Source organism: Ursus arctos, chromosome Y (assembly GCF_023065955.2).
Source record: "Ursus arctos isolate Adak ecotype North America chromosome Y, UrsArc2.0, whole genome shotgun sequence".
NCBI lineage: Eukaryota > Metazoa > Chordata > Mammalia > Carnivora > Ursidae > Ursus > Ursus arctos.
The window spans coordinates 4,573,724-4,590,441 of record NC_079874.1 but is presented as its reverse complement, the minus strand read 5'-3'; positions in this window follow the sequence as shown (position 1 = coordinate 4,590,441).

The following is a 16,718-nucleotide window of genomic DNA, read 5'->3' as shown; positions in this document are numbered from 1 at the left end:
TGGTTTCCTGCAAACACACACACACACACACACACACAAAAGTCACACTCACGACAGAGCACTCACATTGGATCTCCAGCAGAGCCATCAACACTTGGAATTACCTTAACATATTCACAAACGTCGTCCCGAAACACACATGCAGAAGAAACACACAAAAACACCCTACGACTTTTTCTTACAGACATACACAATGGTACCCAGCAAAACACACACTCACACACACACACACAAACACTATCACACGCACAACACAGCACTCACACTGGGTCCCCGGCATAGCCATCAACAGTTGGAACTGCCCTAACATACTCACAAACGTGGTCCCGACACACACATACACAAGAAACACACACAAACTCCCATTGACTTTTACGTACAGTCATGCACAATGGTTTCCGCAAACACACACACACACACACACTATCACACTCACAACACAGCACTCACATTGGGTCTCCAACACAGCCGTCAACACTTGGAACTGCTTTAACATAATCACAAACATGGTCCTGACACACACATATACAAATAACACACACAAACACCCATCGACTTTTTCTTGCAGGCATACACAATGGTTTCCTGAAAACACACACACACACACTATCACACTCACACTATCTTTTACGTACAGTCATGCACAATGGTTTCCGCAAACACACACACACACACTATCACACTCACAACACAGCACTCACACTGGGTCTCCAACACAGCCGTCAACACTTGGAACTGCTTTAACCTAATCTCAAACATGGTCGTGACACACACATATACAAATAACACACACAAACACCCATCGACTTTTTCTTGCAGGCATACACAATGGTTTCCTGCAAACACACACACACACACACACACACAAAAGTCACACTCACGACAGAGCCCTCACATTGGATCTCCAGCAGAGCCATCAACACTTGGAATTACCTTAACATATTCACAAACGTGGTCCCGAAACACACATGCAGAAGAAACACACAAAAACATTCTACGAATTTTTCTTACAGACATACACAATGGTACCCAGCAAAACACACACTCACACACACACACACAAACACTATCACACGCACAACACAGCACTCACACTGGGTCCCCGGCATAGCCATCAACAGTTGGAACTGCCCTAACATACTCACAAACGTGGTCCCGACACACACATACACAAGAAACACACACAAACACCCATTGAGTTTTTCTTACAGGCGTACACAGGGGGTTCTGAAACACACACAGACACACACACACTATCACACTCACAACACAGCACTCACACTGGGTCTCCAACACAGCCGTCAACACTTGGAACTGCTTTAACATAATCACAAACATGGTCCTGACACACACATATACAAATAACACACACAAACACCCATCGACTTTTTCTTGCAGGCATATACAATGGTTTCCTGCAAACACACACACACACACACAAGTCACACTCACGACAGAGCACTCACATTGGATCTCCAGCAGAGCCATGAACACTTGGAATTACCTTAACATATTCACAAACGTCGTCCCGAAACACACATGCAGAAGAAACACACAAAAACACCCTACGACTTTTTCTTACAGACATACACAATGGTATCCAGCAAAACACACACTCACACACACACACACAAACACTATCACACGCACAACACAGCACTCACACTGGGTCCCCGGCATAGCCATCAACAGTTGGAACTGCCCTAACATACTCACAAACGTGGTCCCGACACACACATACACAAGAAACACAACCAAACTCCCATTGACTTTTACGTACAGTCATGCACAATGGTTTCCGCAAACACACACACACACACACTATCACACTCACAACACAGCACTCACATTGGGTCTCCAACACAGCCGTCAACACTTGGAACTGCTTTAACATAATCACAAACATGGTCCTGACACACACATATACAAATAACACACACAAACACCCATCGACTTTTTCTTGCAGGCATACACAATGGTTTCCTGAAAACACACACACACACACACACACAAAAGTCACACTCACGACAGAGCACTCACATTGGATCTCCAGCAGAGCCATCAACACTTGGAATTACCTTAACATATTCACAAACGTCGTCCCGAAACACACATGCAGAAGAAACACACAAAAACATCCTACGAATTTTTCTTACAGACATACACAATGGTACCCAGCAAAACACACACTCACACACACACACACAAACACTATCACACACACAACACAGCACTCACACTGGGTCCCTGGCATAGCCATCAACAGTTGGAACTGCCCTAACATACTCACAAACGTGGTCCCGACACACACATACACAAGAAACACACACAAACTCCCATTGACTTTTACGTACAGTCATGCACAATGGTTTCCGCAAACACACACACACTATCACACTCACAACACAGCATTCACACTGGCACTTGAATCTGCCCTAACATACACACAAACGTGGTCCCGACACACACATACACAAGAAACACACACAAACACCCATCAACTTTTTGTTACAGGCAGACAGAGTGGGGTTTCCCCAAACACACACACACACACACACACACACACTGTCACACTAACAGCACAGTACGCACACTGGGCCTCGGCAGAACCATCAACACTCGGAACTGCCCTAACATACTCACAAACGTTTTACCGACACAAACATACACAAGAAACACACACAAACACCCATCGACTTTTTCTTACAGGCATACACAACGGTTTCCCGCGAACACACACACACACAGTCACACTTACAACACAGCACTCACAATGGGTATCCAACAGAACCATCAACACTTGGAACTGTCCTAAAATATTGACAAATGTGGTTGCGACACACACATACACATGAAACTCACACAAACATCCATCGACTTATTCTTACAGGCATACACAATGTTTTCCCGCCAACACAAACACACACAGAAACACACACTGCCACACTCACAACACAGCATTCACACTGGCACTTGGAACTGCCACAACATACTCACATACGTGGTCCCGACACACACATACACAAGAAACACACACAAACACCCATTGAGTTTTTCTTACAGGCGTACACAGGGCGTTCTGAAACACACACAGACACACACACACTATCACACTCACAACACAGCACTCACACTGGGTCTCCAACACAGCCGTCAACACTTGGAACTGCTTTAACCTAATCACAAACATGGTCCTGACACACACATATACAAATATCACACACAAACACCCATCGACTTTTTCTTGCCGGCATACACAATGGTTTCCTGCAAACACACACACACACACACACACACACACAAAAGTCACACTCACGACAGAGCACTCACATTGGATCTCCAGCAGAGCCATGAACACTTGGAATTACCTTAACATATTCACAAACGTCGTCCCGAAACACACATGCAGAAGAAACACACAAAAACACCCTACGACTTTTTCTTACAGACATACACAATGGTATCCAGCAAAACACACACTCACACACACACACACAAACACTATCACACGCACAACACAGCACTCACACTGGGTCCCCGGCATAGCCATCAACAGTTGGAACTGCCCTAACATACTCACAAACGTGGTCCCGACACACACATACACAAGAAACACAACCAAACTCCCATTGACTTTTACGTACAGTCATGCACAATGGTTTCCGCAAACACACACACACACACACTATCACACTCACAACACAGCACTCACATTGGGTCTCCAACACAGCCGTCAACACTTGGAACTGCTTTAACATAATCACAAACATGGTCCTGACACACACATATACAAATAACACACACAAACACCCATCGACTTTTTCTTGCAGGCATACACAATGGTTTCCTGAAAACACACACACACACACTATCACACTCACACTATCTTTTACGTACAGTCATGCACAATGGTTCCCGCAAACACACACACACACACTATCACACTCACAACACAGCACTCACACTGGGTCTCCAACACAGCCGTCAACACTTGGAACTGCTTTAACCTAATCACAAACATGGTCCTGACACACACATATACAAATAACACACACAAACACCCATCGACTTTTTCTTGCAGGCATACACAATGGTTTCCTGCAAACACACACACACACACACACAAAAGTCACACTCACGACAGAGCCCTCACATTGGATCTCCAGCAGAGCCATCAACACTTGGAATTACCTTAACATATTCACAAACGTGGTCCCGAAACACACATGCAGAAGAAACACACAAAAACATCCTACGAATTTTTCTTACAGACATACACAATGGTACCCAGCAAAACACACACTCACACACACACACACACAAACACTATCACACGCACAACACAGCACTCACACTGGGTCCCCGGCATAGCCATCAACAGTTGGAACTGCCCTAACATACTCACAAACATGGTCCCGACACACACATACACAAGAAACACACACAAACTCCCATTGACTTTTACGTACAGTCATGCACAATGGTTTCCGCAAACACACACACACTATCACACTCACAACACAGCATTCACACTGGCACTTGAATCTGCCCTAACATACACACAAACGTGGTCCCGACACACACATACACAAGAAACACACACAAACACCCATCAACTTTTTGTTACAGGCAGACAGAGTGGGGTTTCCCCAAACACACACACACACACACACACACACTGTCACACTAACAGCACAGTACGCACACTGGGCCTCGGCAGAACCATCAACACTTGGAACTGCCCTAACATACTCACAAACGTTTTACCGACACAAACATACACAAGAAACACACACAAGCACCCATCGACTTTTTCTTACAGGCATACACAACGGTTTCCCGCGAACACACACACACACAGTCACACTTACAACACAGCACTCACAATGGGTATCCAACAGAACCATCAACACTTGGAACTGTCCTAAAATATTGACAAATGTGGTTGCGACACACACATACACATGAAACTCACACAAACATCCATCGACTTATTTTTACAGGCATACACAATGTTTTCCCGCCAACACAAACACACACAAAAACACACACTGCCACACTCACAACACAGCATTCACACTGGCACTTGGAACTGCCACAACATACTCACATACGTGGTCCCGACACACACATACACAAGAAACACACACAAACACCCATTGAGTTTTTCTTACAGGCGTACACAGGGGGTTCTGAAACACACACAGACACACACACACTATCACACTCACAACACAGCACTCACACTGGGTCTCCAACACAGCCGTCAACACTTGGAACTGCTTTAACCTAATCACAAACATGGTCCTGACACACACATATACAAATAACACACACAAACACCCATCGACTTTTTCTTGCCGGCATACACAATGGTTTCCTGCAAACACACACACACACACACACAAAAGTCACACTCATGACAGAGCACTCACATTGGATCTCCAGCAGAGCCATGAACACTTGGAATTACCTTAACATATTCACAAACGTCGTCCCGAAACACACATGCAGAAGAAACACACAAAAACACCCTACGACTTTTTCTTACAGACATACACAATGGTATCCAGCAAAACACACACTCACACACACACACACAAACACTATCACACGCACAACACAGCACTCACACTGGGTCCCCGGCATAGCCATCAACAGTTGGAACTGCCCTAACATACTCACAAACGTGGTCCCGACACACACATACACAAGAAACACACACAAACTCCCATTGACTTTTACGTACAGTCATGCACAATGGTTTCCGCAAACACACACACACACACTATCACACTCACAACACAGCACTCACATTGGGTCTCCAACACAGCCGTCAACACTTGGAACTGCTTTAACATAATCACAAACATGGTCCTGACACACACATATACAAATAACACACACAAACACCCATCGACTTTTTCTTGCAGGCATACACAATGGTTTCCTGAAAACACACACACACACACTATCACACTCACACTATCTTTTACGTACAGTCATGCACAATGGTTTCCGCAAACACACACACACACACTATCACACTCACAACACAGCACTCACACTGGGTCTCCAACACAGCCGTCAACACTTGGAACTGCTTTAACATAATCACAAACATGGTCCTGACACACACATATACAAATAACACACACAAACACCCATCGACTTTTTCTTGCAGGCATACACAATGGTTTCCTGCAAACACACACACACACACACACAAAAGTCACACTCACGACAGAGCACTCACATTGGATCTCCAGCAGAGCCATCAACACTTGGAATTACCTTAACATATTCACAAACGTGGTCCCGAAACACACATGCAGAAGAAACACACAAAAACATCCTACGAATTTTTCTTACAGACATACACAATGGTACCCAGCAAAACACACACTCACACACACACACACAAACACTATCACACGCACAACACAGCACTCACACTGGGTCCCCGGCATAGCCATCAACAGTTGGAACTGCCCTAACATACTCACAAACGTGGTCCCGACACACACATACACAAGAAACACACACAAACTCCCATTGACTTTTACGTACAGTCATGCACAATGGTTTCCGCAAACACACACACACTATCACACTCACAACACAGCATTCACACTGGCACTTGAATCTGCCCTAACATACACACAAACGTGGTCCCGACACACACATACACAAGAAACACACACAAACACCCATCAACTTTTTGTTACAGGCAGACAGAGTGGGGTTTCCCCAAACACACACACACACACACACACACACACACTGTCACACTAACAGCACAGTACGCACACTGGGCCTTGGCAGAGCCATCAACACTTGGAACTGCCCTAACATACTCACAAACGTTTTACCGACACAAACATACACAAGAAACACACACAAACACCCATCGACTTTTTCTTACAGGCATACACAACGGTTTCCCGCGAACACACACACACACAGTCACACTTACAACACAGCACTCACAATGGGTATCCAACAGAACCATCAACACTTGGAACTGTCCTAAAATATTGACAAATGTGGTTGCGACACACACATACACATGAAACTCACACAAACATCCATCGACTTATTCTTACAGGCATACACAATGTTTTCCCGCCAACACAAACACACACAGAAACACACACTGCCACACTCACAACACAGCATTCACACTGGCACTTGGAACTGCCACAACATACTCACATACGTGGTCCCGACACACACATACACAAGAAACACACACAAACACCCATTGAGTTTTTCTTACAGGCGTACACAGGGAGTTCTGAAACACACACAGACACACACACACTATCACACTCACAACACAGCACTCACACTGGGTCTCCAACACAGCTGTCAACACTTGGAACTGCTTTAACATAATCACAAACATGGTCCTGACACACACATATACAAATAACACACACAAACACCCATCGACTTTTTCTTGCAGGCATACACAATGGTTTCCTGCAAACACACACACACACACACACAAATGTCACACTCACGACAGAGCACTCACATTGGATCTCCAGCAGAGCCATGAACACTTGGAATTACCTTAACATATTCACAAACGTCGTCCCGAAACACACATGCAGAAGAAACACACAAAAACACCCTACGACTTTTTCTTACAGACATACACAATGGTACCCAGCAAAACACACACTCACACACACACACACAAACACTATCACACGCACAACACAGCACTCACACTGGGTCCCCGGCATAGCCATCAACAGTTGGAACTGCCCTAACATACTCACAAACGTGGTCCCGACACACACATACACAAGAAACACACACAAACTCCCATTGACTTTTACGTACAGTCATGCACAATGGTTTCCGCAAACACACACACACACACTATCACACTCACAACACAGCACTCACATTGGGTCTCCAACACAGCCGTCAACACTTGGAACTGCTTTAACATAATCACAAACATGGTCCTGACACACACATATACAAATAACACACACAAACACCCATCGACTTTTTCTTGCAGGCATACACAATGGTTTCCTGAAAACACACACACACACACTATCACACTCACACTATCTTTTACGTAAAGTCATGCACAATGGTTTCCGCAAACACACACACACACACTATCACACTCACAACACAGCACTCACACTGGGTCTCCAACACAGCCGTCAACACTTGGAACTGCTTTAACCTAATCACAAACATGGTCGTGACACACACATATATAAATAACACACACAAACACCCATCGACTTTTTCTTGCAGGCATACACAATGGTTTCCTGCAAACACACACACACACACACACAAAAGTCACACTCACGACAGAGCACTCACATTGGATCTCCAGCAGAGCCATCAACACTTGGAATTACCTTAACATATTCACAAACGTGGTCCCGAAACACACATGCAGAAGAAACACACAAAAACATCCTACGAATTTTTCTTACAGACATACACAATGGTACCCAGCAAAACACACACTCACACACACACACACAAACACTATCACACGCACAACACAGCACTCACACTGGGTCCCTGGCATAGCCATCAACAGTTGTAACTGCCCTAACATACTCACAAACGTGGTCCCGACACACACATACACAAGAAACACACACAAACTCCCATTGACTTTTACGTACAGTCATGCACAATGGTTTCCGCAAACACACAGACACTATCACACTCACAACACAGCATTCACACTGGCACTTGAATCTGCCCTAACATACACACAAACGTGGTCCCGACACACACATACACAAGAAACACACACAAACACCCATCAACTTTTTGTTACAGGCAGACAGAGTGGGGTTTCCCCAAACACACACACACACACACACACACACACACACTGTCACACTAACAGCACAGTACGCACACTGGGCCTCGGCAGAACCATCAACACTCGGAACTGCCCTAACATACTCACAAACGTTTTACCGACACAAACATACACAAGAAACACACACAAACACCCATCGACTTTTTCTTACAGGCATACACAACGGTTTCCCGCGAACACACACACACACAGTCACACTTACAACACAGCACTCACAATGGGTATCCAACAGAACCATCAACACTTGGAACTGTCCTAAAATATTGACAAATGTGGTTGCGACACACACATACACATGAAACTCACACAAACATCCATCGACTTATTCTTACAGGCATACACAATGTTTTCCCGCCAACACAAACACACACAGAAACACACACTGCCACACTCACAACACAGCATTCACACTGGCACTTGGAACTGCCACAACATACTCACATACGTGGTCCCGACACACACATACACAAGAAACACACACAAACACCCATTGAGTTTTTCTTACAGGCGTACACAGGAGGTTCTGAAACACACACAGACACACACACACTATCACACTCACAACACAGCACTCACACTGGGTCTCCAACACAGCCGTCAACACTTGGAACTGCTTTAACATAATCACAAACATGGTCCTGACACACACATATACAAATAACACACACAAACACCCATCGACTTTTTCTTGCAGGCATACACAATGGTTTCCTGCAAACACACACACACACACACACACACAAAAGTCACACTCACGACAGAGCACTCACATTGGATCTCCAGCAGAGCCATCAACACTTGGAATTACCTTAACATATTCACAAACGTCGTCCCGAAACACACATGCAGAAGAAACACACAAAAACACCCTACGACTTTTTCTTACAGACATACACAATGGTACCCAGCAAAACACACACTCACACACACACACACAAACACTATCACACTCACAACACAGCACTCACATTGGGTCTCCAACACAGCCGTCAACACTTGGAACTGCTTTAACATAATCACAAACATGGTCCTGACACACACATATACAAATAACACACACAAACACCCATCGACGTTTTCTTGCAGGCATACACAATGGTTTCCTGAAAACACACACACAAACACTATCACACGCACAACACAGTACTCACACTGGGTCCCCGGCATAGCCATCAACAGTTGGAACTGCCCTAACATACTCACAAACGTGGTCCCGACACACACATACACAAGAAACACACACAAACTCCCATTGACTTTTACGTACAGTCATGCACAATGGTTTCCGCAAACACACACACACACACACTATCACACGCACAACACAGCACTCACATTGGGTCTCCAACACAGCCGTCAACACTTGGAACTGCTTTAACATAATCACAAACATGGTCCTGACACACACATATACAAATAACACACACAAACACCCATCGACTTTTTCTTGCAGGCATACACAATGGTTTCCTGAAAACACACACACACACACTATCACACTCACAACACAGCACTCACACTGGGTCTCCAACACAGCCGTCAAACTTGGAACTGCTTTAACCTAATCACAAACATGGTCCTGACACACACATATACAAATAACACACACAAACACCCATCGACTTTTTCTTGCAGGCATACACAATGGTTTCCTGAAAACACACACACACACACTATCACACTCATACTATCTTTTACGTACTGTCATGCACAATGGTTTCCGCAAACACATACACACACACTATTACACTCACAACACAGCACTCACACTGGGTCTCCAACACAGCCGTCAACACTTGGAACTGCTTTAACATAATCACAAACATGGTCCTGACACACACATATACAAATAACACACACAAACACCCATCGACTTTTTCTTGCAGGCATACACAATGGTTTCCTGCAAACACACACACACACACACACACAAAAGTCACACTCACGACAGAGCACTCACATTGGATCTCCAGCAGAGCCATGAACATTTGGAATTACCTTAACATATTCACAAACGTCGTCCCGAAACACACATGCAGAAGAAACACACAAAAACACCCTACGACTTTTTCTTACAGACATACACAATGGTATCCAGCAAAACACACACTCACACACACACACACAAACACTATCACACGCACAACACAGCACTCACACTGGGTCCCCGGCATAGCCATCAACAGTTGGAACTGCCCTAACATACTCACAAACGTGGTCCCGACACACACATACACAAGAAACACACACAAACTCCCATTGACTTTTACGTACAGTCATGCACAATGGTTTCCGCATACACACACACACACACACTATCACACTCACAACACAGCACTCACATTGGGTCTCCAACACAGCCGTCAACACTTGGAACTGCTTTAACATAATCACAAACATGGTCCTGACACACACATATACAAATAACACACACAAACACCCATCGACTTTTTCTTACAGGCATACACAATGGTTTCCTGAAAACACACACACACACACACTATCACACTCACACTATCTTTTACGTACAGTCATGCACAATGGTTTCCGCAAACACACACACACACACTATCACACTCACAACACAGCACTCACACTGGGTCTCCAACACAGCCGTCAACACTTGGAACTGCTTTAACATAATCACAAACATGGTCCTGACACACACATATACAAATAACACACACAAACACCCATCGACTTTTTCTTGCAGGCATACACAATGGTTTCCTGAAAACACACTCACACACACACACACACAAAAGTCACACTCACGACAGAGCACTCACATTGGATCTCCAGCAGAGCCATCAACACTTGGAATTACCTTAACATATTCACAAACGTGGTCCCGAAACACACATGCAGAAGAAACACACAAAAACATCCTACGAATTTTTCTTACAGACATACACAATGGTACCAGCAAAACACACACTCACACACACACACAAACACTATCACACGCACAACACAGCACTCACACTGGGTCCCCGGCATAGCCATCAACAGTTGGAACTGCCCTAACATACTCACAAACGTGGTCCCGACACACACATACACAAGAAACACACACAAACTCCCATTGACTTTTACTTACAGTCATGCACAATGGTTTCCGCAAACACACACACACTATCACACTCACAACACAGCATTCACACTGGCACTTGAATCTGCCCTAACATACACACAAACGTGGTCCCGACACACACATACACAAGAAACACACACAAACACCCATCAACTTTTTGTTACAGGCAGACAGAGTGGGGTTTCCCCAAACACACACACACACACACACACACACACTGTCACACTAACAGCACAGTACGCACACTGGGCCTCGGCAGAACCATCAACACTTGGAACTGCCCTAACATACTCACAAACGTTTTCCCGACACACACATACACAAGAAACACACACAAACACCCATCGACTTTTTCTTACAGGCATACACAACGGTTTCCCGCGAACACACACACACAGAGTCACACTTACAACACAGCACTCACAATGGGTATCCAGCAGAACCATCAACACTTGGAACTGCCCTAAAATATTGACAAATGTGGTCGCGACACACACATACACATGAAACTCACACAAACATCCATCGACTTATTCTTACAGGCATACACAATGTTTTCCCGCCAACACAAACACACACAGAAACACACACTGCCACACTCACAACACAGCATTCACACTGGCACTTGGAACTGCCACAACATACTCACATACGTGGTCCCGACACACACATACACAAGAAACACACACAAACACCCATCGACTTTTTCTTAGAAGCATACACTGTGGGGTTCCCCCAAACACACACACACACAGAGACACACACACACTATCACACTCACAACACAGCACTCTCACTGGGTCTCCAGCAGAGCCATCAACACTTGGAACTGCCCTAACATATTCACAAATGTGGTCCCGACACACACATACAGAAGAAACACACACAAACACCCATGGAATTTTTCTTATAGGCATACAGACTGGTTTCCTGCAAACACACACACAGACACGCACACACACTGTCACACTCACAACACACACTCACACTGGATATCCAGCAAACTCGTGAACACTTGGAACTGCCCTCACACACTCACAAATGTGGATCTGAAACACAATACGCAAGAACACACAAATACACCCATCGACTTTTTCATACAGGCATACACAATGGTTACCCGAAAACACACACACACACACACACACACACTCTCACACTCACAACACAGCACTCACTCTGTACCTTGGCAGAGACATCAACACTTGGAACTGCCCTCACACACTCACAAATGTGGATCTGAAACACAATACGCAAGAACACACAAACACACCCATCGACTTTTTCATACAGGCATACACAATGGTTACCGGAAAACACACACACACACACACACACACACTGTCACACTCGCAACACAGCACTCACACTGGGCCTCGGCAAAGCCATCAACACTTGGAACTGCCCTAACATACTCACAAACGTTTTCCCGACACACACATACACAAGAAACACACACAAACACCCATGGAATTTTTCTTACAGGCGTACACAGGGGGTTCTGAAACACACAGAGACACACACACACTATCACACTCACAACACCGCACTCACACTGGGTCTCCAACACAGCCGTCAACACTTGAAACTGCTTTAACATAATCACAAACATGGTCCTGACACACACATATACAAATAACACACACAAACACCCATCGACTTTTTCTTGCAGGCATACACAATGGTTTCCTGCAAACACACACACACACACACACACACACACACAAAAGTCACACTCACGACAGAGCACTCACATTGGATCTCCAGCAGAGCCATGAACACTTGGAATTACCTTAACATATTCACAAACGTGGTCCCGAAACACACATGCAGAAGAAACACACAAAAACACCCTACGACTTTTTCTTACAGACATACACAATGGTATCCAGCAAAACACACACACACACACACACAGACACTATCACACGCACAACACAGCACTCACACTGGGTCCCCGGCATAGCCATCAACAGTTGGAACTGCCCTAACATACTCACAAACGTGGTCCCGACACACACATACACAAGAAACACACACAAACTCCCATTGACTTTTACTTACAGTCATGCACAATGGTTTCCGCAAACACACACACACACACACTATCACACTCACAACACAGCATTCACACTGGCACTTGAATCTGCCCTAACATACAAACAAACGTGGTCCCGACACACACATACACAAGAAACACACACAAACACCCATCAACATTTTGTTACAGGCAGACAGAGTGGGGTTTCCCCAAACACACACACACACACACACACACACACTGTCACACTAACAGCACAGTACGCACACTGGGCCTCGGCAGAGCCATCAACACTTGGAACTGCCCTAACATACTCACAAACGTTTTCCCGACACACACATACACAAGAAACACAGACAAACACCCATCGACTTTTTCTTACAGGCATACACAACGGTTTCCCGCGAACACACACACACAGAGTCACACTTACAACACAGCACTCACAATGGGTATCCAGCAGAACCATCAACACTTGGAACTGCCCTAAAATATTGACAAATGTGGTCGCGACACACACATACACATGAAACTCACACAAACATCCATCGACTTATTCTTACAGGCATACACAATGTTTTCCCGCCAACACAAACACACACAGAAACACACACTGCCACACTCACAACACAGCATTCACACTGGCACTTGGAACTGCCACAACATACTCACATACGTGGTCCCGACACACACATACACAAGAAACACACACAAACACCCATCGACTTTTTCTTAGAAGCATACACTGTGGGGTTCCCCTAAACACACACACACACAGAGACACACACACACTATCACACTCACAACACAGCACTCTCACTGGGTCTCCAGCAGAGCCATCAACACTTGGAACTGCCCTAACATATTCACAAATGTGGTCCCGACACACACATACAGAAGAAACACACACAAACACCCATGGAATTTTTCTTATAGGCATACAGACTGGTTTCCTGCAAACACACACACAGACTCGCACACACACTGTCACACTCACAACACACACTCACACTGGATATCCAGCAAACTCGTGAACACTTGGAACTGCCCTCACACACTCACAAATGTGGATCTGAAACACAATACGCAAGAACACACAAATACACCCATCGACTTTTTCATACAGGCATACACAATGGTTACCCGAAAACACACACACACACACACACACTCTCACACTCACAACACAGCACTCACTCTGTACCTCGGCAGAGACATCAACACTTGGAACTGCCCTCACACACTCACAAATGTGGATCTGAAACACAATACGCAAGAACACACAAATACACCCATCGACTTTTTCATACAGGCATACACAATGGTTACCGGAAAACACACACACACACACACACACACACACTGTCACACTCGCAACACAGCACTCACACTGGGCCTCGGCAGAGCCATCAACACTTGGAACTGCCCTCACACACTCACAAACGTTTTCCCGACACACACATACACAAGAAACACACACAAACACCCATGGAATTTTTCTTACAGGCGTACACAGGGGGTTCTGAAACACACACAGACACACACACACTATCACACTCACAACACCGCACTCACACTGGGTCTCCAACACAGCCGTCAACACTTGAAACTGCTTTAACATAATCACAAACATGGTCCTGACACACACATATACAAATAACACACACAAACACCCATCGACTTTTTCTTGCAGGCATACACAATGGTTTCCTGCAAACACACACACACACACACACACACACACACAAAAGTCACACTCACGACAGAGCACTCACATTGGATCTCCAGCAGAGCCATGAACACTTGGAATTAGCTTAACATATTCACAAACGTGGTCCCGAAACACACATGCAGAAGAAACACACAAAAACACCCTACGACTTTTTCTTACAGACATACACAATGGTATCCAGCAAAACACACACACACACACACACATACACTATCACACGCACAACACAGCACTCACACTGGGTCCCCGGCATAGCCATCAACAGTTGGAACTGCCCTAACATACTCACAAACGTGGTCCCGACACACACATACACAAGAAACACACACAAACTCCCATTGACTTTTATTTACAGTCATGCACAATGGTTTCCGGAAACACACACACACACACACTATCACACTCACAACACAGCATTCACACTGGCACTTGAATCTGCCCTAGCATACAAACAAACGTGGTCCCGACACACACATACACAAGAAACACACACAAACACCCATCAACATTTTGTTACAGGCAGACAGAGTGGGGTTTCCCCAAACACACACACACACACACACACACACACTGTCACACTAACAGCACAGTACGCACACTGGGCCTCGGCAGAGCCATCAACACTTGGAACTGCCCTAACATACTCACAAACGTTTTCCCGACACACACATACACAAGAAACACACACAAACACCCATCGACTTTTTCTTACAGGCATACACAACGGTTTCCCGCGAACACACACACACAGAGTCACACTTACAACACAGCACTCACAATGGGTATCCAGCAGAACCATCAACACTTGGAACTGCCCTAAAATATTGACAAATGTGGTCGCGACACACACATACACATGAAACTCACACACACATCCATCGACTTATTCTTACAGGCATACACAATGTTTTCCCGCCAACACAAACACACACAGAAACACACACTGCCACACTCACAACACAGCATTCAC